Genomic DNA, 21,474 nt, shown 5'->3' with positions numbered 1-21,474 from the left:
GTACAAGGAGAAATAAACAAATCTGCAATTATAACCAAAGATTTTCGTATTCTTCTTCCAAAAATAGATAGGACAAGCAGACAAAATCACTAGGATACAAGGACTTGAAAAACATTATCACCCAACTCGAGATAATTGACATTTATAGAACACTCAACAAGAATAAAAAGTCTTTTAAGTACAGTTATTAAGAGAGATCTGGGCCATAAAAGAAGCCTCAATAAATTGAAAAGGATTCGAATCGCACATTATATGTTCTATTCCCAGAATGGAATTAAACTGGCAAACAATAATAGTAAGATCTCTGGAAAATCCCCAAATATTTAGAAACTAAAAATTATACTTTTTTTTTTCAGTGTTTATTTATTTTTGGGACAGAGAGAGACAGAGCATGAACGGGGGAGGGGCAGAGAGAGAGGGAGACACAGAATCGGAAACAGGCTCCAGGCTCTGAGCCATCAGCCCAGAGCCCGACGCGGGGCTCGAACTCACGGACCGCGAGATCGTGACCTGGCTGAAGTCGGACGCTCAACCGACTGCGCCACCCGGGCACCCCTAGAAACTAAAAATTATACTTTTGAATAACCCACATGTCAAGAAGAAATCAAATAGATATTTATAAATTACTTAAAACGGAATGGAAATGAAAACACGGCACTTCAAAATTTGTGGGATGCTACCAGAGTAATATTTAGAAATAGCACTAAATGCCTTAATCAGAAGGGAAGAAAGGTCTCAAATCAATGGCCATGGCTTTAAACTTTAAAAACTAGAGGGAAAGAAAATCTGATAAAACCAAAACTAAAGACAGGATAGAACAACATAAATTACAGTAGAAATCAACAAAACAGAAAACAGAAAAATAATAGTGAAAATCAATGAAATAAAAGCTGTTTCTTTGAGAGGACAATAAAACTGACAAAACTCCAGCTCAACAGATCAAGCAAAAGGGAAGGAAGACGCCATTTACTATTATCAGAAATGAGACAGGGACTATCTCTACAAATTCTACAGATATTCAAATGTCGACGTTTTGTTAACAACTTTATGCCGATAAATTTGAACACTAACACGAAATGGATAAATTCTTTGAAATACACAAACTACCAAGTCTCACTCAAGAAAAACTAATTACGCTGAATAGTCCCATTACTATCAAATAAATTGCATTTGTAGCTAAAAGCCTTCTCACAAAGAAATCTCCAGGCCCAGATAACTTCAGCAGTAACTTCTACCAAACATTTAATAAAGAAACAATACCAAATCTTACACAAGTTCTTTCAGAAAATCGAAGAGACTACTTCCCAGTGCATTCTAGGACAGCTATTATCCTGAAACTAAAACCAGACACAGGCATTACAAGAAGAGAAATCTACAGATCACTGCCTTTCATAAACATAGAATTAGAAATTATAAACAAAGTTTGGGGTGCCTGGGTGGCTCCGTCAGTTAAGCGTCCAACCTCGGCTCAGGTCACGATCCCGCTGTTCGTGAGTTCGAGCCCTGCCAGAGCTGTGTGCTGACAGCTCAGAGCCTGGCGCCTTCCTCGGATTCTGTGTCTCCCCGTCTCTCAGCCCCTCCCCTGCTCATGCTCTGTCTCTCTCTGTCTCTCAATAATAAATAAATGTTTTAAAAAAAATTTTTTAAAAAGAAATATAAACAAAATTTTAACAAATAAAATCCAATAATACAGAAAATGACCAACAATAGAAAACCCTGTATGATCTCAGTTGACATCGGAAAAAGCATTTGACAAAAATCCGACGTCCATTCCTGATGATAACTCTTGGCAAACTAGGAATGGATGGGTATTTCCAACCTGGTAAAAGTTGTCTACAAAAAACTCCGACAACTAATATCACACTTAATGGTGAACGACTGAATGCTTTTATCTGCGGGTAACTGGAATGAGGTACAAGTAGAAGACAAGCTATTGTCTTGGTACTAGACGCTAGAATAGTACGTGGAGGAAGTCGACTGTTTTTAACTGCATTGAAAACCTTTTTAGGGGGCGCCTGGGTGGCGCAGTCAGTTAAGCGTCCGACTTCAGCTCAGGTCACGATCTCGCGGTCCGGGAGTTCGAGCCCCGCGTCAGGCTCTGGGCTGATGGCTCAGAGCCTGGAGCCTGTTTCCGATTCTGTGTCTCCCTCTCTCTCCGCCCCTCTCCCGTTCATGCTCTGTCTCTCTCTGTCCCAAAAATAAATAAACGTTGAAAAAAAAAATTAAAAAAAAAAAAAAAGAAAACCTTTTTAATAAGAGGAAATAATAAGCTCAGGGCAGTCATCTGCCAACTCAAATACGGTGGCCTTAAGGAGACTCTAGCCTCTGGCAGTCACAGGGCAGGCTAGGCTGAAAATCAGGCTCGGGATCAAACTGTAAACACAGCAGAGCCATAATGGTTACAGAGGAGACTGAATCCAGAGTCTGGATAGGTGTTCTAGGTCAAAGTCAAGGCCCCGACGAGAAAAAATAAATAAAAGTGGGACTCTGAGATCTGTAACAAGATTATTTGAATGGATGGGACTGAGAATTTGGAGCCTCTAGACTGTCCTGAATCCAGTGAACCATCAGAAACAGCCCAAATCTCCTCCCTAGAAAAGAATATTCCTTCGCCCGGAAATTGAGCAGCAAAAGACCTTCCTGAAGCTCATGACTTGCATGATGATACTTGTTCTCCTCTAGATTTGCTCCTAGCTACCCTGATTGATTCCAGGACAAAAGTCACCTAAATGGGAAAATATAGGGGCGCCTGGGTGGCGCAGTCGGTTAAGCGTCCGACTTCAGCCAGGTCACGATCTCGCGGTCCGTGAGTTCGAGCCCCGCGTCGGGCTCTGGGCTGATGGCTCAGAGCCTGGAGCCTGTTTCCGATTCTGTGTCTCCCTCTCTCTCTGCCCCTCCCCCGTTCATGCTCTGTCTCTCTCTGTCCCAAAAAATAAATAAACGTTGAAAAAAAAATATTAAAAAAAAAAATGGGAAAATATAGCCCATGTTCCAGGATAAAGTTTACATACCAAAGGAATTGCAGTCCTGAATCATCAGTACTGTCAAAAACTGGGAAACATGTGGGAATAATGTTGAGGATAATGTGGGGTGAGGAGGCGCAGGCTGGGTAAGGGAGAATTTATTTGACACGCGAGTTGGGACTCAGTGTTCGGACAAGGACGCCTGGAGCCAGTCCCAAGAGTTTATTGAGATGCCTCTTTGATGATTTGACATAAAGAAAATCTACATATAAGGAGGCAGTGATACCAATTTCCTTTTCACACGATCAAGGAAAGGGTCAGTTAGCTCACGGAGGTAAGAAGGTTAGAGCAGATTTACCCTACCAAGGAAGACCTGAGAACACCTGAGATCAAGCTGTTACAATCCCCTAGTTAGAGTGGGGAAATATGGAGACCGGGTGACAAAGAAAATTTTCCAAAGCCAACTCTCCTGCAAATACTGTCCACAGTAGAGGACAAGTTGTTGCAACTTGCACTAACAAAGGAGGAACAGTGCTTGGTAGGGAGGGCGCTTCAGGTTTTAGAGGCCGCCACCATAGCACGTGGGAACACTTCTCTGACCCATTTGTCAGGTGACACAGAAGGCTACCAGTCTTGAGTGGGTCACTGAGCAAGAAGGAACCCCTGCAGCAGGTTCAGGCTGCTTGGACCATATAACTCACCAGATCCCGGAAGATTCCTTGATGCTGGAGGTATCTTTGATGGATTAAACATTGTGACCGGGGTGGGGGGCGGCGGGGGTTCGGAGATCTATAAGAGGGAAGTCATAGCACAGACCCCTAGGGCTCTGGAACAAGGCCTCTGCCTACTTTTTGTTGAAAACAGGCAGGAACGCCCACCTGGGGGCCTCTCTTTTCTCCTTTCTTTATCTCCATCCTCCTCATTCTTCAAGGACCAGCCACTTTCCATTCTTTATAAAGCCTCCTCTGATGACTCCAGTTCAAAGAAGCTTTTCACGCCTGTGAATTCCCATCATCCTTACATCCCAAACCACCTCGTCTTGAATTTGCTAATGGTTCTCTGTGGGAATCACAACTGGTGTGATTTAAGCATCTGTAGCAAAGGGGGGCGCCCAGGTGGCTCAGTCGGTTAAGGGTCCGACTTCGGCTCAGGTCATGATCTCGCGGTTTGTGAGTTCGAGCCCGGCGTCGGGCTCTGTGCTGACAGCTCAGAGCCTGGAGCCTGTTTCAGATTCTGTGTCTCCCTCTCTCTGACCCTCCCTCGTTGTTCATGCTCTGTCTCTCTCTGTCTCAAAAATAAATAAACGTTAAAAAAAATTTTTTTTTTTTTTTTAAAAAGCATCAGGAGCAGAGCAGAGGAGAGAGAGGCCTTCGGCAGCGCTGATCAAAGCCCTCTGCCTGTATTAGTCTGCTGGGTCCGCGTAACAAAGTACCACAGACCCTGGGGCTTAAACCACAGGAATGTATCTTCTCACACTTCTGGAGGCTGCAAGGCCGAGATCAAGCCGTCGGCAGGGTCGGTTCCTGCTGAAGTCTCGCTCCTTGCCGTGCAGAAGACGATCTTCTCCCTGTGTCTTCACACGGCCTTCCCTCTGCTTGTGTACTCCTAATCTCCTCTTTGTTTTTTTTTTTTATTGTTTAGTTATTTATTTTTGAGAGACAGAGGGACACACAGAATTCAAAGCAGGCCCCAGGCTCTGAGCCATCAGCGCAGAGCCTGACGCGGAGCTTGAATCCACAACCCATGACATCATGACCTGAGCCGAAGTCGGACCCTCAACCGACTGTCACCCGGACGCTCAACTCAGCCACCTGGGTGTCCCTCTCCTCTTTCTAGGAGGACCACAGTCACGGTGGATTGGCACCCACCCTAATAAGCTCGTGGTAACCCAACCCCCTGTTTAAAGGACCCGTCTCCAAATACAGTCACAGTCTGAGGTACTGGAGATTAGGACTTCAACATGGGGATTGGGGGGACGGGAGACACACAGTTCAGGCCCTCCTGGTCTGACTCAGAACCACTCAAAGGTCATCGAAGGTCAGGAACGAGAAGAACCTTCGGGAGTGGAGCTGACCTACCTGCTCAACAGGGTCCCTTTTGTCCTTCCCGCCCAGGCTCCTGTCTCATGGGTGGTGCCTTGAGGCAGGCATGGAGTCGAATCCTGGCTCCTCCTCTTCTTAGGGTGGACACCTGCGAGTTTACTCAAGCTTCCTGGGCCTCAGTTTCCCCTCCAATGAAGTGAAGATGAGGCCATCTATGTCCCAGAGCCCCAAAGACAGCTAGTACAAAGAACCCAGCTCACAGGCAGTGCATGCTGTTCCCCGGCTGTTTCTGCGTCCCCAGGGCTGACTCCCCAGCCGACAAATGGCTGCTCATGACATTTGTGATGCTTACAAATATTTACATAGGATTTGGTTAACCTGCAAAATTTGGCTTCAGCCTCAATAGGATTTTAACCTCCCAGGGGCAGCGCTCCCATCTGTCTGATTGTCCTCATAATTCCCCTGAGGACAGGACGTCGGGCAGATAGGCCTGGGGACTGGCTTGTGAAGGGGCATGCAGACTCCGAGGTCCCGCACTTCTGTCCCCTTGTCACCAGGCATTAACTTCTGTCCCCTTGTCACCAGGCATTATCTCAGCCGCCACAGACCCATCAGGGAAATCCGCCCTCCACCCCCTCCACCCCGTGGTGCCAGGCGGTCCTGCCTCAGACTTTCAAATCAGGCCATTAGGAGCCTAGAAGCTTCATTGCTATTCACCGGGCTTCAGTTTCTCCGCCCTTATCTAATCAACACACAAACCCAATTATTCAGCCAGTATTTACATAACCCTTCCCTCCAGAGCCTTCCGTCCTCCAGCTGCTCCCCTGGGCACGGAGCTCTGGTTTTACTTAATCAAGTGTCCCAGGTAACAAGCCGTCCGCCCGTTTGTGTTGGCAGTTTTCAAAGGTGAGGGCCGGATAAACAAGGAGCCTCTCTGCCGGAGCTGGGGCTCGGAGAACGGGGTGTCCTGAGCCCGCCAGAGAGAGCCTGTTACACAAAGTCACTCCCTCCGTGTCCAGGACTCGCATGATTAGATCCCTGGCCGCAGCCCAGTCTTCCCTGAGGAAGCAACGCACGACGGACGAACAGGTCACCGGGTCACCTTCCCCCACGGGACAGCTCCCAGCACATAACACCCGGGGCCCAAACTTCACACTGAGCTCTTCACACACAGTCTCTATCATTCTGGTGCACTACGTTTGAGAACCACTAGGCTTCACGATCTCCAGGGTTGCCTTCCATCCTTGGACGTTCCCTGGCTTCGAGAGATTTTGATAAGGAGCGACATATTAGAGCCCCCCCCCCACCCCGCCCCGGGCTCCTCCCTCTTCCCTCGGTGACCATCCCTGTGTGCTCTCCGGGGCGTCTCCCCATCAAGTCAGATGGGAGGACACCAGTCACCGCTGGGTAAGGCAGGCCCTAGACCAGCGCCTAGCTTCCTGCTGGAGCTGTGGGCCCTCAGACGGCCTGAGGGGAAGGGACCGCATTCTGCCTCCAGAAGACAGGGCGGGGGATGGCAGAGGTGGGGCAGGGCTCATCCCATCACATGCATTTTAGCACTTACCCACACTATCCTCCAGGCCTAAAAGCGGGGAGAAGACATTTCTGCTCGGCTGGAGGTCAACAACCCACCAGACTTCATTCCAACAGCCTGGGCTGACCTCTGACACCTATCTAAAGTGAAATCTGAAGATGAAAACAGGAGCTTTGGCGGGTGACTTTACAGGAGGCCCTCTCCTACAGCACATCCCCATGAGGAGTGCCCTCAGCCCTTCCCCCGTCTGAAAGGGTGTGTGCGAGTTCCAGAGGTGGCAGGTGTCCCGGCAGGGAGGCCTTTGGGGACCCTGGGCACTGGGAGAACTTGTGAGAGCAGCTAGGAGGTCCTGGGAGCTCTCCGTCCAAAAGCCCCGGGTGGACACACAGCAGGTGTAGCAATGCCCCAACAGCCACAGCTCCTGATCTGGGTCAGGCCATGGGGCCATGGTCAGCCACACCACTGAGGGGAAGACAAGAAATCCCAGGGGAGTCCACGTGGGCCAGAAATGTAGAGCGGGAGACACAGAATCGGAAGCAGGCTCCAGGCTCCGAGCTGTCAGCGCAGAGCTGGACGCGGGGCTTGAACTCACAAGCTGCGAGATCATGACCTGAAGTCGAAGCCGGACTGCTCCGCGGGATATGCAGCAAAGTTCCAGAGAATGGCAATGGAGGCCAAGGTCACAGTGTTCTTTTGCCTGGAACTGTTCTCTGGGTTCATCTTCTGCAGGAAGCTCGTGGAGACCGAGGTCGAGGATACGATTCCGGATCCTGTGCAACAGGCACAGTTCCAAGCAACAGTTGCTCTAATTTCCCAACACACATGAAGCAATTTCTTTTAACTCATGAATTTGCAAAGCGACAACATAATAAGGTGAATAGAATTGAATTCATGCTATGGCATAAGTTATCGGTAGGTTATTAAACAATTACGTTAACCCTAAGTATAGAAAGCTATAGATGTACATCAGCTTCAAACCCTGCAAGCACGTAACTGCATTGTGAGACTATTACTCACGTCCATGGCTCTGGTCCTCAGCCAGTGGCCTGGCTCCGATTTGTCTGAGTGCTTCACTCTAGTCACCTGGCTCTGTATGTCACCACCTCTATGTCCCAAGCTAGTCCAGGCTAGCCTGAGTCAGACTTGTCTCCTCCCTGAGTCAGCAGGGACAGGTGACTGCAGAGATACTCCATCGCCCTTGCTCAGAGTTCAGCTGGAAAAGTGTAGAACCTTCCTACAAAAGGTAGGACGGCATCCTCAAAGCTGGATTGCTCTCTGGCCTCTGGCGGTCCCCTGTGCCTTTGCAAAGGATAAAAGGCCTGGACGTTATGTTTCTTTGTACTTCCTGAGTGTTCCATGAACCCCTGTGACATGCTCACTGCTGGAGAAAAGCCTGTGATAGGAGGTGGTAGAAAGCGATTTCCAGACCTTGTGGGCACCCAGAAGGGGAAGTTGCCCCTTTCACTGAGGGATCCCTGGACACCCCTTGTGCCCATGACTATAAAGCCAGGGAGCTGGATTAGATGATTTTCAATGCCCCTCCCACAGTTGTGAATCTGTAGTTCACTTTCCTAGCAGATTAAGTTTAGGATAGAGGACCTTTGGTCATTGAGAGTGGTGCCACATGGCCCAGGAGCCCTGGGTGGGTGAAGGGGTGGGCAATGGGTTTCCCGCCATGCCCAGAGGAAGTTGCCAGCTAGAGGGAGTTGGAGGTGGGGAAAGGGTGTCTAGTCCCGGGGGGTAGGGCTCTGGATTCTACCTCCCTTCAACCAGGGCCACCCCACTTACACTGTTTTATATTTTAAAATAGTAGATTAGCTCCTGTTTAACCAAGAAGTTATACTACAAGAGGCATCTGGGTGACTCAGTCAGTTGAGCATCTGACTCTTGATTTCAGCTCAGGTCATGATCTCACAGTTTTCTTTGTGGGTTCAAGCCTCACATTGGACTTGGAATTCTCTCTCTCTCTCTCTCTCTCTCTGCTCCTTCCCCACTTGCTCTCTCTCAAAAATAACAATAATAATAATAATAATAATACAACTTAAAAAAAAGAAGTTACACTACCAAAAAATGGTGCATAAAGGACACTGATGTTGGAGATCTTATTCGATCAACTGAGAACCTGGAAATCACTCTTCCTTTCTTTGTTTACTAAATGCCTAATATGAGCTGGTTTTCTTATCAATTGCCCTTCTCTGCAAAAACAAACAAACATAAAAGTCTAGTGTAAAAAAGATTTCAACCAAGTGGGAGAATCTGCTCAGTTGTGATTCTAGCAGCTAGGGCCTTTTCTGTCAAGGCTAGCAGCCTTGAGCATATTAAGGAGAGGCTGGGCTGCTTTCCACAGCAGCCTCTGGTTGCCCCATGGAAAAATGACATACCCCAATGCAAGTAGAAATTTCTTTCAGCGGGGATTGCCTCCTGCTTCTGTTTTTTTTTCCAACAAAAACTAGGAGAAAACGATTTGTGCTTCTGCGTGAAACTCTGATATGCCTCCCTCGATAATCATGCACTTCCTGAACTACACAGCACCTACCCCAGTGGCAATACCAGATAAAATGAGAAGTATTCACCGGACGTCTGAATGAAGATTTTGCTGATGCCCTGAAGACTTCCCTGTGTTATTTCTTTTCATTTCTCTCTTCTTCCTCCCTCTGGCCTCCTGTCACCTCTCACTGGAAACTGCTGCAAGGACCTGAGTCGTTAGAAATTCAGTCTCGGGGCGCCTGGGTGGCGCAGTCGGTTAAGCGTCCGACTTCAGCCAGGTCACGATCTCGCGGTCCGTGAGTTCGAGCCCCGCGTCGGGCTCTGGGCTGATGGCTCAGAGCCTGGAGCCTGTTTCCGATTCTGTGTCTCCCTCTCTCTCTGCCCCTCCCCCGTTCATGCTCTGTCTCTCTCTGTCCCAAAAATAAATAAACGTTGAAAAAAAAAAAATTTAATAAAAAAAAAAAAAAAAAAGAAAGAAATTCAGTCTCGGCAGCCTTTGTGCAAAGACTTCTGGTAGAATCTTTTCTCTCAAAGAGCTTTAAAGCCATTTGACTTAAAACCTAGAAAAAATGTTCCTTTCCTCTCCTCTCCAGTTCTTTCCAACTCTCTTGCACCCTGCAGCTGCCCTAAAGCCTTCCCACTCTCTGAATGTCCCATCCTTCACCCTGCTATCTCAATTACAGCCCCAAAACATGAGCCTGCCCAGATTCTCCGTGAATCAACTCTTGATTATATACATGGACTTAACCTCTTGATCAGTCACCTTAAGCTTACACTTCCCTAGCAGATACCTCCAGAAGTTTAGTGGCTTCTAACATCCAAGGCTTAATTCTCATTCATGTCAGAGCCAAAAGGGTTGGCTTCAGCTTCAGCCTGCTCCAGGTTGCCAGGAATCCAGGGTTGAAGGTGAAGGAGCAGCCCCTCCCTGGCACATGCTGGTCTTACAGCAGAGGGAAAAGAGAGATGGTGTACCCACGAATGGCTCTTAAGTCTTCTACTCAGAGATGGCTCCATATTGATCATCCCATTCCAGAGCATTCCACAGGAAGGAGCCAGCAATGCACTCTATGATCGCTTGGCCCAGAGGACTCAAGTTGTCCATATGGGCACTCTGCCCCAAACCACCCCATTCATCCATCTACCTGGGGCCTGACTAGTTGTCAGAGAGTAAATCTGAGAGCAAACCAGACTCAACAACTGAAGACACGCACCCTTCTCTCAATAACCGTAATCCCATTTGCCCGAAACTAGTGGTGGGGACATTCTTTTACAGGCCAAGTTCTAGAAGCAGAGCAGGCTACTTAAGTGTTTGGCTGATCTACAGTCCAACTTTCACTGGATTTTATGGGAAGCTGCTTTCATGGAGACGAAATAGAACAGTGGTCTGCAGTAAGCCAAGGAAGAGTTCCTTCAAAGCAATTGATTTATCCATTTTTGTCTCCATGCCACAGTTTTGTCATCCTTTACTCAGGAAAAAACATGCTAAGCAGTTCCATGAGACGGTTAAGGGAAAAATGATTGTGCAGCATTTTGGGGAAATGTATCAACGAGTGAAAATATCAGCAGATTTGCTGGAGAAGCAGGGAGGGCTGCCCTCTTCAGTTGAGGAGACAAGCCCTTGACAAAAGAGTTTGAAACTCTCTGATAAGCATTTTGTTGAAGAGGTTAAGTCTTTATCCTCTCCTGCCAAAATTAGAAACCACCCTTTTTTTGTCTGTCATAACACCTCTGGTGCTTAATCAGCAGTTGTGTAGGGAAAAAAAATTTGTGTACTCGAAGTCTGGTAGTCCTCCATATAAAGGACAGCTGAAAATTTCCAGAACGTCCCTGTCTAGGAAACACTTTCCTTTTTCCCTCTGACCAGATATCCTGAGTGGATCATCTGATCTTCACAGAAGGAAGAAAATGATACAAAGGAAGAGATTCCTTCCAATAAGGAAGCTTTGCCCAGGAGGTCACTTCAAGTGAGGTAGATGGAAAAGTAAATCACTCGCGTGCCATCCATGTTGCTGCAAATGGCCAGATTTCATTCTTTCTCATTGCCAAGTAGTATTCCATTGTATATATAAACCACATCTTCTTCATCCATTCGTCAGTTGATGGACATTTAGGCTCTTTCCATCAGTTGGCTATTGTTGTAAGTGCTGCTATAAGCAGAGAAAGACAGATACCATATGTTTTCACTCATATGTGAATCCTGAGAAACTTAACAGAAGACCATGGAGGAGGGGAAGGGGAGAAAAAGAAGTTACAGAGAGGGAGGGAGGCAAACCATAAGAGACTCTTAAATACTGAGAACAAACTGAGGGTTGATGGGGGTTGGGGAGAGGGGAAGGTGGGTGACGGGCATTGAAGAGGGCACTTGTTGGGATGAGCGCTGGGTGTTGTATGGAAACCAATTTGACAATAAATTATATTTTTAAAATAATAAATAAATAAATAAATAATACTGTTAAACTCTAAAAAAATAAAATAAAATGTTTGTTTTATGTCAAAAAAAAAAAGGACAAGTAGATCACTCATGAGATGGAAAAGAGAGAGACAAAGACACACACACACACACACACACACACACACACGGAGGGAAGAGACAGACAGAGGGAGAGAGAAAGAGGCTTGTTAACCCTGCCTGGCTCTGCTTCTCAGAGATGCTCCAAGTGTCCACACAAGTTGAGCTCATACTCCACTGCCTGATACCTTCAGTAATGGCCGTCTCCAACGTGGCTGAATTTCTCCTCCCATTCTAGGATTGTGTAAGTTAAGATCATGGACAGGGGCACCCGGGTGGCTCAGTTGGTTAAGCGTCCGACTTCGGCTCAGGTCATGTTCTCACACTTTGTGAGTTCGAGCCCCGTGTCAGGCTCTGTGCTGACAGCTCAGAGCCTGGAGCCTGCTTCAGGTTCTGTGTCTCCCCCTCTCTCTGCCCCTCCCCTGCTCAGGCTCTGTCTCTCTCTGTCTCCAAAATAAATAAAAACATTTTTAAAAAATTGTTTAAAAAAAGATCGTGGACAGCTTATGGGCCTTCCCATATTCGTCATGCAAGGTAACAGATAAACAAGGAGTAACGTACGTGGTTTCCAGTCCCTCTGCCTGGCTGCCTGGGGATGCTAATTATCACAACCTCACCTTCTAGCAGCAGTATGTTAATCAGAATCACAGCCTTCAGATGCTAATTCTATGACCTCCCACTTTTTCTAGGAATAAGCGAAATGAATGAGCCCAATTTGTAGCATGAAAATGTGAGGCAACTTCCGTAGATGGAGGCGCTTGGGAGGTGGATGGGAGCATCACTGCAAACGTGAAGCAGGGAAGACATCATTTCTTGGGCAATGAACTTCAATGAAGCCTTATTATTAGGAAGGTTGTGTTTATGCCCCAGTGTCGATGCAGGTGGAGACAGGCCTGCAATAGAAACAATGCTCCAATATGGAAGGATATGAATACTCAATCTAATTTGATATAAAATCTCAAGTTGTTTTTGTCTTTCTTTTCCCACCTCACATGTGACACATTCTGGGATGGGCAGGAGGGAGAACAATCTTTCCCAGAAAGTGCACAACAAGCAGCTGTGTTTCTGAGTAGAGTCTCTTGACAGCAAAGAAGGGAGGAGTGATTTCTTCTGTTGCTAATGACTCATAATCTTGTTTTAAAGGCTCTTTCTGATTTGGTCATCATGGGTGTTTTGCGAAAGAAAATCCTGGAAGATGGCTTTAGTGTGCAGGAGAACAAAGGATCCAGGCAGAAGGTGAGGAAGGGACTGAGAAGTAGAGAGAGACTCCAAGGGACTCTGTGACCATGGCAAGAAAGAGGTCAGAGCACAACACTAACTCAGCGTGTGCAGCAAGGGAAGGCCCAGCTGGAGGAGTGCAGTTTGAATGCCCAGGAGCTCCTTCAACTCAGGGGTCTACACAAAGAGACCCAGACTTCACCTTGCCATCACAGTGCACCCCACCCAGCCTCATATCATGATCCTGGCTCCACACACCCCACACACAGGTTCATGCATGCACGCACACACTGTGATGCAAAAGAGTCTTCTGGCATCATGCAGGGTCGTGGACAGCAGTTCAACCTGTGCTAGGTTGAGCTGAACAACATGTAGAATAGTAGGATATCAACACACCCCAGGAATCAGAATTCCCTAAAAAAAAAAAGGGGGGGATTTTGTGATTATCTGTGGTAAAGCAAGTTTGAGGAAAACTATGTACCGTGATCTCTACCTAAGATCGTGTAATGTCATGGGAACCAGCCGCCAGAGGGCTCCCAAAGATTACCTTCTTGTCTGGCAGATTGTCTGGGAGAAGGTGGCCCCCATGCCATGAGGACACACAAGCAGAGCCGTGGGGACACACACCTAGAGAAGAACTGAGAGCTCCCACCAATAACCAGCACCAACTTGCCAGTCAGGTGAGGGAGGCATCTTGGAAGTGGCTCCTCCATCCCCAGTCGAGCCTGCAGATGATGCAGCCCCACCCAACATCTTAACTGCCACTTCATGACAGACCCTGAGCCAGAACCACCCAGCCAAGTTGCCCACAAACTCCTGACCCACGGAAATTTTGGGCACCATTCGACATTTGCTGTTCTTAGTCACTAAGTTTTAAGGCAATTTGGTACCTAGTGATAGACAATTACTACAAAAATGTATTAACATATTTTAATCTCAGAAGCTGTCCTGCATGTTTTTAACTGTATTTTACTTTGTTTGACTCAGTATTTTCTGAATGCTTTAGTTATAAAACAGTTTCTTCAAAGAATGTTTTGTTAACGTCTCAGGATATTAGAGTTTCACAGAGCATAGTTTGGAAAGATCCAGGCTAGCTGTGGTTGTTTTTATTAAATAAATTAACTCACATACACTTCATGCAATAGTTTAATGCCAGATAAATTATCTCTAATGAAAAATATTTGGGGGCGCCTGGGTGGCTCAGTCAGTTAAGCATCTGACTTCAGCTCAGGTCATGATCTCAGAGTTTGTGGGCCCACGTAGGGCTCTGTGCTGACAGCTCGGAGCTTGGAGCCCGCTTTGGATAGTGCGCCTCCCTCTCTCTCTGCCCCTCTCCCACTCACGCTCTGTCTCTCTCTCTCTCAAAAATAATAAACATTAAAAAATTTAGAAAAACATAGTTGAAGAAAAACTTAATTCTAATTTTAGAAACAAAATATATGCATTTAGGTAGATCACCAGTTAAAGGAATGCTAAAGAAAAATTTTGTCCAGTTAGCACTTTGAAAATAGAAAGGCTCTTCCAACTTCATCATTTTTTCATGTATTGGTATGTGTAAAATTGAATTTTATTTTTGTGGCTCTAAATTATCTATAATATGTGAAAAATCCCTGGCCATTAAGAAAGTTAACCCCAGTTACTGGTCAAAATAGGGCAACTGAGCTATTTGCTGTCTTAAATAATTTGGTGGTCTTAGAGGATGACCTTCATCCTGGAGAAGAGAGGCTAAAGAAAAAGTGACTTGCCAGAGCCCCCAGGTATTGGGAAAGTTAAGAGAGAAACACTGAGCCCCCATTTTTCTCCACCATTCTGCACTACCACAGTGGAACCACCCAGAAAAACTGCATCTCATGACAACCCATCTCCTTTCTTCAGAATAAAGGGGCTTAACCCTGAGATTAGTTTCAAAGAACTGCAGGTAAGAGTGGCTTCGAAACCCAGAGCCTAAATCACTTGCCCAGGTTGCTTCCCATTGAAAAGCTGAGGCACCAGAGGACTGTGAGCTCTGGGAGGTCCCTCTGAGCCAGGTGGTGAAGTGCCCTTGGACTGGGTTCTGGCCCTGCCCGTGCCTGCCTACCACTTTGGTCATGGACCTCTCCTGAGCCTCACTTTCTTTATCTGCTAAATAGGGACAATAATACCAGCTCACAGGACTCTGAATGGATTATGTGAGAGTGGGAACACCGGGTGCTCTGTTCACCTCCGATCTCCCTTCTTCTCCACCACACTGCTCTGCCCACATGTGTGGTCTTCAAGAGCCATTCAGACATGAGCTAATTCTAGTACATTAGTGACTATATACAGCAAGAGAAATGCCATTTATTAGATCAATTGGGGGGAGATTTTTCCTCACTAAAATGGGATTTTGTGCTTTATAAAAGGATTCACTTAAAATAGCTTATTGCTTTCAACAGAGAGCCCCTCCTTCACACATTTATGGACAATTTACCACTTAGGAAACTAAAAAATGAAGTATTTGGGGTATTTGATGATCAATTAGAAATGAAACAATTCTGTCAGCCAAAGGTGAAATATGTATAAAAAATACATACACATCATTTTTTAGGAATAGTCCTACTACGAGCAGCCAGTCCAACACAGATGCACCTCCATGGTGCTCAGCATCAAAGACAGACTCAGTCCAGTGCAGAAAGGCAGAGGCAGGGCCCTGTTCCCTTATGTTCACCAATATAGGGCCAGTGCCTTGCTAACCAATCTTAATGTCGTGGTGAAAAATAGTCTATAATAACCTTGTCAAGAAGTTGGTTCTCGGGGCGCCTGGGTGGCGCAGTCAGTTGAGCGTCCGACTTCAGCCAGGTCACGATCTCGCAGTCCGTGGGTTCAAGCCCCGCGTCGGGCTCTGGGCTGATGGCTCAGAGCCTGGAGCCTGTTTCCGATTCTGTGTCTCCCTCTCTCTCTGACCCTCCCCCTGTTCATGCTCTGTCTCTCTCTGTCCCAAAAATAAATAAACGTTGGAAAAAAAAAAAAAGAAGTTGGTTCTCAAAGTCTTTTCATTCAATAGAACTCATGACTGTTTCATGTAAAAACCCTTCTTCCAATTTCAATATGTTGCCCATGAAGATTCCACAGGGTGTACAAAGCAGGAGACTCACTGGCCCCTGGGGACCATAGCCATGAAGCTGCTGGGCATGTAGGCCTTTGCCCAACCCCTCCACTAGCCACGGGCCAACTCTGCTCAAACCCAGGCTTGATGTCTTCCCAGGTTGCAGCAAGGAGGGAGACCCCAGCTGAAATTGTATGCGGGTGACAGGCTCATTGTAGCCTAGATTCAGAAGACATGGACTTACAGTGGATGCAGAAACCACCCCATGTTTCCCTTAGCTCCGAACAGAAGATTCCACAAGTGCTGTGGACAGACAAAAGGCATATGAAGAAAAACCACCGTCGGTGTCCTCAGAAGTGTGCAGTCTAGTGTGGAAGATATGTCTAATACATCCACCACGTGGAAAAAAATTCAGGGTCAAATTTGGTGCCCACAGTGCACTAGGACTTGATTGTTATGCAGCTAGAGAAGTCAAAGAAGCTTTGTGAAGAAGGTAGATCGGGGATGGACTTTAAAGAACGGTTGGTAACAATGACCATAACCATGAGTCCTTCGCATTTGCCTGTGCAAGGTGCTTTGCATGTGACTCTCCACCATGTCACTCTTCTGTCAACACATGGAAATTTATATTAATATTTTCATATGATATGAGGTAACTCTGACTTTCAGGGTTAAAAAAAAGTCACACACAGCCAGCCAAGTGGTAATTACATAACTTTAACACAGATCTCTTTAACCTCGAAGCTCAAAATTACAATTTTACACATTAGCGTAGGCAGGAGGAAGGAGGAACTGTGTTTTTCAAGAAGGCAAAAGGGAAGATGGGGTTGAACAAACCTATGATCTGTGTAGGGGACAGAGGGAAGGGCACCCTTGTTAGTCAGCAGGGGTCTACTTGCAGAGGAAAGGATATGAGGTCAAATATGTTGGGAAGGGTGATTATGGACCATCTTGAAGACCTACCAGGGGAGACTGGCCTTGGAAAATATGGCAGTAGGGCCTCACAATAGGTTCTGTAGTAGAGGCCAGGCTGTGACCATAAAGACAGGACCAGGGGCCAGCAAGAAGGTCATGGAAGAAATCCAAGTGAGGACACTATGTGTCTGAAGTTCAGTTGTGGAGGGAAGGAAGGAAGGAAGGAAGGAAGGAAGGAAGGAAGGAAGGGGAAAAGGGAAGGGAACGGCAGGGAAGAGAAGGGAAGGGAAGGGAAAGGAAGGGGAGGGGAGGGGAGGGGAGGCAAGGAAAGGAAGAGAGAGGGAGGGATGGAGAAAGGAAGGGGAAAGAGGAGAAGCATTCCACAGGGAAGGACAAGAAGGCACGGTAGAAGGAGAAGGCAAGAGTCAAGATAAAGTTACTATGGACCTACAGAACATCTGAGCCCAGGGCAGCGGCCACTGAGCTGCCCACCCAGGGGCCAGATTTTCCATGGTGTGGCCGTCTCCCCAGCTAGTGCAAAACTTCCATCAGAGCAGGTCTTCATTTCATTCACTGATATATCACTAAGGGTACCTCCCTTGCATTCCAATCCTTTCTCCCCACCCGATGTTCACATGAACTTACAGTCTTATTGCTCTTTCTGGTTGCTCTAGATCTCAAGAGAAGTAAAAGAAGGACAGAGGGAAGGAAGAATCCTTAGTTGCTCTGTGATACTGGTACATTTCATCATTTCTCTGGGCCTCAGTTTCCATATCAGTAAAATTAAGATTGTAACCTCCTGCAGTTGTTACGAAAATTAAATGAGATAGCAAAGTGCAATCATCTATTAAATGTAGCAGATGTTAAGTTATCTATGCAAATTATAATTTATATAAAATTCTATACGTAAAATTTGTTAGAAGTAACAACTAGCACATTAAGTATTGTGCCTTCTATCCCTCTGGAATCTATTGTGAGTAGAACAATTGGGCAATGAGAAAATCTTGAAGCAGTGAGAACACGTGACTCCTCATATACAAAGCGTCCCAGGAAGATTAACAGCTGACTTTGCATGAGAAACCGTGGAGGCCAGATGCAGTTAGACACCATATTTAAAGTGTTGCAGGGGTGGGGGAAGAGTGATCAAGGATTGTATATCCAGCAAAACTATTTTTCAAAAACCAAAGATGAAATAAGGACATTCCCAGATAAACAGAAACAGAGGATCCATTGCTAGGAAACCCACCTTACTAGAAATACTAAAGGAAGTTCCTTAGGTTGAAAGCAAAGGACTCCAGATGGTAATTCAAATCCTCATGAAAAAGAAAGCGTACCAATAAAGGTAATTACATAATCATAAGAGATATTTTAAATGCGCATTCTATTTTCTTCTCTGAACTGATTATAGAAACAGTTGTGTATGTATATGTAATACATATACTGTACTGTGAAACCTGTAACATACAGAAATGTAATATATTTGAAAATAACATCACCAAGGAGGTGGGTGGGGACAAACTTGTCGTGGAGTAAGGAAATGGCACCAGGCGGTAACACAAGTCCTCAAGATCAAATGAACAGAAGGATATGGTAAAGAGGATTAATATAACCAACTCCATAAATATGTACTTTATAATTCCTTTTATTTCTTTTGCTAACTTCTCTAAAAGGTATAAAGTACATAAAGTAGTAATTGTAACAATGTATTATTAGGTTTGTAGCATATATAGATTAATGTGTATCACAATAGTAGTATAGAAATGGGAATGAGAAATAGACTTTTTCTTAAGTTTATTTACTTATTTTGAGAAAGAGAGAGACAGAGCATGGGAAGGGGCAGGGAAAGAGGGAGAGAGAGAGAATCCCAAGCAAGCTCCATACCGACAGCACGGAGACCAATGCGGGGGCTCAAACTCACAAACTGTGAGATCACAACGTGAGCTGAAATCAAGAGTCGGACGCTTAACCAACTGAACCACTCAGGCGCCCCGAGGGAATAGAATTATACAGGAGTAGTGTTTCTGTATCTCACTGGGATCAAGTTAGTAAGTCATACGTAGTTAATAAGTCCAACATACATTCTGATGAGTAAAGAGCTATGTGCTAGGCCCTAGGGTGACCACTAAAAACAACAAACAAAAACTCCAAGAAAATCATTAACATTTAACAATCATTAACAATGTTACAATATTATCCTAAGAAAATGATCATAAGTGTGCCCATATACTAGTGACCAAAAAGTTCGTTGCAGAATAAACTGAAAAATAATTTAATTTTTTAACCCAGAGAATTAGCCATATATTTAATGTTTATCCATATAGTGGTTTAAGTTAATGATTACAGTCATCTAAAATTATGTTGTAGAATTGCACTAAGGGAAAAGAGAGGTGGCTACAATACAAATTTTAAGTGTTATAAAAATAGTAGGTACAGTATGGTTCCACTTCAGGAATGACATATATATTTTCACAACTTAAAAATGTGCTTTTATCGCATTTTATTATTTCTGAAATGGATTCATCTTTCCACTGAAAGTACTTCTTTTAGTTTGCAAAAGGCTATTAATTGGGCAAGATGTATCTTAGAATTGATATCTTAGAATCAAGAAAACACACACACACACACACACACACACACACACACACACACACCCCGGCCCCAAAATGCTGGGCTTGAATGTGAGACTTGCCAATGAATTGAGAATGTGCATGACCATACCGTGCCAAGACCAGGCAAAACTTCAAACGTTCCCAAGGGTTTGCTTGGCCCCTGCCCAGACCACTGGGAGGAGGCCAGTCGTCTTCACCCAGGAGTCCCCGGACTTGACCTGACCTGGAGCAAAGCCATGCCGCTGCCCTGCCAACCACGTGGAAGAGAAGAAAATCACTGAGCAATGTGGGGCTTTTGTTATCTCGGCAAAAAACCGACTAATACCTTCTCCTGAAAGTTGAATGCAGGAAGGAAAACCCCCTTCACCTCAAGGGTCTAGTCCGTTAAATTCTGGTTAGCCAAGGATCTACAACGTGCTTCATCGAGGTTAATATCAAAGTAGATGAGTAGCAAACTTCCTGGGACTGTTTGGTCTAATCCATGAGTCGCTGCTTACTCGTAACTCCAAACAGACTGTGTTCACACCTCATGGTAGCTTACTCAACATTACCTCTAAGATCTCTGTGCTCATTACTTCAGACAATGCTCTATGTCACTGTGACCTCATGGGGTCAATGATGATAGGAACTGTATAGCCCATCAGTACCCCCTGAGGTCTGCCCATCCCCCACTCATTCAGCACACATCCATTCATTCAGCACGTCACTCTCATGTGGTGTGTTAGCCACTCTGGTTGCCCCTGGAAACACAAATGTGAGGATGACGAGATCCAGCCCTAAAGAAGCTCATGGTCTAGCGAGTCTATAAATACCATTCTGTAGGGTTTTTTTTAAAAAAAGAAAAGGGGGGGCGCCTGGGTGGTGCAGTCGGTTAAGCGTCCGACTTCAGCCAGGTCACGATCTCGCGGTCCGGGAGTTCGAGCCCCGCGTCAGGCTCTGGGCTGATGGCTCAGAGCCTGGAGCCTGTTTCCGATTCTGTGTCTCCCTCTCTCTCTGCCCCTCCCCCGTTCATGCTCTGTCTCTCTCTGCCCCAAAAATAATAAAATAAAAAAACGTTGAAAAAAAATTTTTTTTTAAAAGAAAAGGGCTCACTATAATCTCCGAGTTACTTGTCCAACGGTGAAATGAATAGGGATAACAAATCCCGTGTCCCGATCTGTGGTTTGAGGTAAGGAGCCTTTGTGTTTCAAGGCCACTTTGGGGAGGGCTAAAGCGTCAGAGGAAAGACCCTCAGAGAAAGGTAATTGTGGGTGTGGATGGATGAGTGCGTGGTGTGTAGAAGGAGCACGCGCGTGAGCATACATTCAGTCCTCCAACGCCAACTGAGGAACAAAGTGAGGACGTTTCTCCTTGGCCCCTCTGCCTCGCTCAGGGTCCCCCGCTCTGCGCAAATTGACCTGGTATAAGTAGAAAGAGCCTCAGAGGGGAGTGAGGCCACCACCAAGCTGTCATTCTTGAGCGAGCTTCAATTCTCTTCACCTAGGGTCCTTGTCCAAAAAGTGAGAACTGTAGAGGGTTTACGGAATTATGTGGGAACGTTTTTGGTGGACACCATGGATGGGGAAGGAGCTCCTCGCCTTCCCAGGCACAAGCGACTTTCCAGGTCAGCAGAGCTGGTAAACCACTCAGCTAGATGGTGCCCTGCATGGCATTTGATGATTCTAGGAATATTCCAAACGGAGTATCTTAGTAAAATTACCAAAAGACACCCCTGATGTCCCCCCACACTTCTGATATCTGTGACTCTGGACCTGCGGATTAATATTTCCAGGTTGTGTCAGCTTCATATATTTATTAACTGCCTTTCTTTTTTCTTCTCAGTCCTAAACTATGTCCTTCAAGCTTCAGTGGTGCCCACTGGCTCCACTGTGGAGATCACACCATCCATACACTGACCCCACACCAGCTTCATCCAGCATCTCGTGTCATGGGGGCTGACACCCACATACCAGGAGGGAGCACCTTGTCCATGGATGGCTGAAACGGGCTTGAAATTGTAGGCTCAGCTTTAATACAGAGGAAAACAGAGGACTTCAGGGCTACTTTCAAAAAAAAGAGACAGGGTACCTGGATGGCTCAGTCAGTTAAGTGTCCAACTTTGGCTCAGGTCATGATCTCGCGGTTCGTGGGTTC

General features: G+C 46.0%; 2 long non-coding RNA genes across 3 annotated transcripts in view; one reads left to right on the top strand and one right to left on the bottom strand.

Moving 5' to 3' along the window:
* The window catches only part of LOC123576518, an 80,616-nt gene that overhangs the window by 10,950 nt on the left and 48,192 nt on the right, over positions 1-21,474 (bottom strand). Inside the window, exon 1 of one of the 2 annotated variants that reach the window (XR_006701458.1) lies at positions 5,042-5,829. The exons of the other annotated variant lie outside the window; for it this stretch is intronic. This is a non-coding gene — a long non-coding RNA (uncharacterized LOC123576518). Of the gene's footprint in view, positions 1-5,041; positions 5,830-21,474 lie in introns of those variants that run through there. 2 annotated transcript variants of the gene reach the window in all.
* LOC123576516 lies at positions 5,855-21,365 on the top strand. The gene is made up of 4 exons (XR_006701456.1): positions 5,855-6,094; positions 12,679-12,771; positions 13,316-13,433; positions 21,163-21,365. It is a non-coding gene; the product is annotated as an uncharacterized LOC123576516 (long non-coding RNA).

Source organism: Leopardus geoffroyi, chromosome D2 (assembly GCF_018350155.1).
Source record: "Leopardus geoffroyi isolate Oge1 chromosome D2, O.geoffroyi_Oge1_pat1.0, whole genome shotgun sequence".
NCBI lineage: Eukaryota > Metazoa > Chordata > Mammalia > Carnivora > Felidae > Leopardus > Leopardus geoffroyi.
This window is presented reverse-complemented; position numbering and strand designations above follow the sequence as displayed.